Raw genomic sequence first — 4,148 nt, 5'->3', positions numbered from 1 at the left:
GTCACAGGGCCGGCCCGGACGGCCGCTGGCCACGCCCCCTAACAGCGCACTCCGACATCTCCTTGCGCCAGAGAGCGGACCCGAGGAGGTTGGCTGCTCCGGTGGCACAAGTGGTACCGAGCCGGAGGGGAACATGGCTTACGAGGTGGTCGCCCCCTGAGAATCGCAGGGCGCCAGGGCACAGCACTAGAGCGGCCGGGCGGAGGGACCCGGCGGAGGGATCTTGGGGGCGGGCGGAAGGGGTCCCGGTTGGCGGCGCCGCGCTCTGTGATTGCACCGCGCGCTCCTGAGGTGATCTCGGCCTATGTGGCGTCAGCGAGGCGGTGGCACCAGCGCGGCCCCCGCCTGGCTCTCTGACTACCTGCACCTGCGCCGCCCTGGGGCCCGGTCCTGGGGACTCTGGGACATATTCCTGAACGCTTCTTAGGAGGTAAAAATTAAGGTCAGGAAAACCTTGCGGACTGCACACGAAGGGTGGGACGAGGAGGCCGCCCTGTCCCGCCCTAACTAAAGCCAGCGGCACCGGCATCAGTGTGCAGCCGTGAGGGTTAAAAAGGTCGTCGGGTGTGCTGGGTAGACGGAAACCGTTCTCCCCCCAAAAATGTACACTTTATACGACATCCGAGCTATTTGGAGCAGCAGTCCCCAAGAACACCACTTATTCTGGGAGTTTGGTGTCCAGAAAGATTTCGAAGGGAGTTAACCACCCCCTATCCCACCTCAACCCACCCCCGCTTCAAATAAGCGGCTCCCCTAAAAGAACCACCAAATGTAACTCTTGCCAGTTCACTAACTGAGCTCCTAACCTGATTCGTTTATTTCAGGTCTGTGTTAAGCAGCGAATGAGCAGGAATATCTGATTGCCAGCTAGACACCTCCACCGAGCAATTCAACATTCATCTCAGAAAATCCCAAACTACCACCATTATCTCCTCGCCCTCCTCTGCCAACCTGCCCCTGCTGTAAAGCCAGTGTAAAAAGGGCATCGCTGTGCCCTGCACCCTCATCCTGCACGCTTCGCAGCCAAGTCCTACGGTTCGGCCACTTTAAAAATTTCACTTTCCTCCGTGCCACTGCCTTAGGTAGGTCCCTCATTATCTCTTGTCTGCATTGCTGCAACACCGTCATACCTAATCCTGCTTCCAAGTTTGTCATTAATCTGTCTGGGTATTAAGACGTCACCGCCACTTCTTGGATCACTAATTAATCCATGATACTGTAATCATCTCCAAAGGTTTCCTCACTCACAGTGGTTCTCAACCTTCCTAATGTTGGGACCCTTTAATACAGTTCCTCATGCTGTGGTGACCCCCAAGCATAAAATTATTTTCGTTGCTACTTCATAACTGTAATTTTGCTACTGTTATGAATTGTAATGTAAATATCTGATATGCAGGATGTATTTAGGCAACCCCTGTGAAAGGCTGGTTGGACCCCCAAAAGGGTTGAGAACCGCTGCTCTATCAAAAGATAAACTTTGGAACTGGAATCATATCTTGTCTATCTATTCTGAGTTTATCTTAGTACCTATTACAGCAATTATCAAAGTATGGTCCCTGGCCCTCCCGTGGGCCCCAAGAGCCTTTGGAGAGTGGCAAATTCAAAAGTCTTTACGACATACTGTTGTTTGCTTTTTTCAGGGCTGGCGTTACCAAGCCAGTGAGTCTGACAGTCACCCAAGCTAATCAACTGAGAAGTGGAGGAGAGATCAACAATTCCACTGTTATGTACAGAAAAGCCAGCAATTCTGGAGAATGGCAAGGATACCTTCTCAAAGAGCTGTTCTGCGCTCTTGTTTTCTTTTGTTATTCTTACACTCTCACAGTAAGAGCAAGCATCAGCAATGTTATTATAATCATAGTACACATTACACAGATTTCTACTCATAGGTTACAAAATATCCTCCTATCTTAAAGTGGTTATTGCCACTCTAAATTCATAGTTAAGTCAGTACTCTGGGTCTGAAGTTGGGGTAAGGAAGGGGCCACAGGTATGTTGTAGCTATCAGGAGGCCAGGCTATATTGTTGCCACCCGAAGGCACCTAGGCTGGGTGCCCCGTAGCTGATCTATCTGAGTCTTGGCAGAATACCCTGTGATCTTCCCAGAACACAGGAGGTTTGTGAGTTGTCACCATAAGGTCCTGTCCTTAGCCTTCTAGCCTCCTGGGAGGCTGCCCTGGCATCTTGGTCTCTGGAGCTTCCAGTCTCTTAATAACAGTCTCTTTATAACAGAAGGCCTTGTACTTGAACAGGACAACTCTAGATGGTGGCACAAGGGCTCATCTGGCCCCACCAGGGCCTGTCCAGCAGTGTCCTGTATGTAATGGTTATTTAAAATAACAGTAGCAAAAAAAATAATAATAAAATAACAGTGGTTGCCATCACTGGAATTTGTACTGATGTTGTGAAATCAATGGTAAAAAAAATTCTGGGGCCTTAACACAAATCAGAGGCAGTAGCATCAAATTGTTGCCACACACTTGCAGGAGAAAACTTTTTAAAAGGCCTGTTTCATTTAAGAATGTCATTGACATTGCAAGAGGGACTTTACCTAAAAAATGCAATCACTGAAACCTGGCTTATTGTACCCTCAATCCCCAACAATAAAAAAAAAAAAAAAGAACGTCATTGACATTGTGAACATTAGTTTCATTAAATTTTAACCATTGAGTACGTCGAACAAAAGAAGCTGAGGCAAAATTAATACAGGTAGGCGACGCCTGTGGCTCAGTGAGTAGGGCGCCGGCCCCATATGCCGAGGGTGGCGGGTTCGGACCCAGCCCCGGCCAAACTGCAACAGAAAAATAGCCGGGCGTTGTAGCGTGCACCTATAGTCCCAGCTGCTCGGGAGGCTGAGGCAAGAGAATCCCGTAAGCTCAAGAGTTAGAGGTTGCTGTGAGCCATGTGACGCCACAGCACTCTACCCAAGGGCGGTACAGTGAGACTCTGTCTCTACAAAAAAAAATTAATACAGGTATAGAGTTTATTTGGGTCCAGGTTAAGTACAACTGCCAGGGGACACACTTCCAAAGGAGTTCTCTGGAAAGCAAAGGAGAGGTTCAAGTTTTAAAAGGAAAAATCAGAAGAGAATGAATATAAAAGTCACGAATTCTCATTTGTTTACATTAATTAGTGATTGGCTATACACTGTTGGACTATAAGGTATGAGTTACGATATCCAGTGTATTGCATTTTATGGCCACTTGGCATCAATTAGTCTGGAGCTACATAGTAAGTAGCTTCAAGAATAATTATTTCCCTCAAGGTGGGAGTGAGACATGACTGCAGTTTCCTTCCAGTGCCTCTCTGGACCTGATAATTTAAAGGGGCTAACATCCTCCAATAAAAGGTTTTTTTCACAAGTACATGCATTTGTAACTAGCTAATTTTAAGTAGCTTTTTTTTTTTTTTTTTTTGGCTGGGGCTGGGTTTGAACCTGCCACTTCTGGCATATGGGGCCGATGCCCTACTCCTTTGAGCCACAGGCGCTGCCCTTAAGTAGCATTTTTGCATGAAAGAACTACTGACAAACTATGGTAATTCAGATTTCAGATAATTCAAATGTATATTTGACTGACATTTTCCTGAAAATGAGTAAAATTGAACAAAGTTTCTTTAAGGAAAACAACTGATATCAATGATAAAATTCAAACTTTCAAATAAAAATAAAGAGATTCAGTAAACTTCTGTGTGCCACTGTGAACTTCATAGCTTTTTAGTTTTTGCAATTTTATAGAGAAATTTTGGTAACGAATTGTGTACAATAAAATGTGTCAACACGTGGAATATTTGCATAATCCAATAAAATTATTTTCATTCAAAGTAAAAGACCAATGAATTTTCATATGACAGAATATAAAAAGCTCACTGATAAGAATTCATATTCTACATTTTAACCTTTAAGGTACTAATGTTAGGCAGTTAGGAATCCTGCTCTCTTGAAGGACAACTGCAGGGCCCCCAGGCCTTCATCTTGGTGACTCCCATCTTAATTTTGTCCCAATTGATTGCTCACACCTGGGGAAGAGGGACTGTCCTGTTAATCTACCGATCAGAATTTAGCATGCAGCTGCAAAAAGGAAGTAGAAGACTCTCTAGCCTAATAATAGTTGTACAATAGAGTCTTGAAGGTGACCTAAAATTAGGAA

This window comes from Nycticebus coucang, chromosome 11 (assembly GCF_027406575.1).
Source record: "Nycticebus coucang isolate mNycCou1 chromosome 11, mNycCou1.pri, whole genome shotgun sequence".
NCBI classification, from domain to species: Eukaryota; Metazoa; Chordata; class Mammalia; order Primates; family Lorisidae; genus Nycticebus; species Nycticebus coucang.
The sequence above is the reverse complement of the archived record's forward strand: the minus strand, read 5'-3'. Positions refer to the sequence as shown.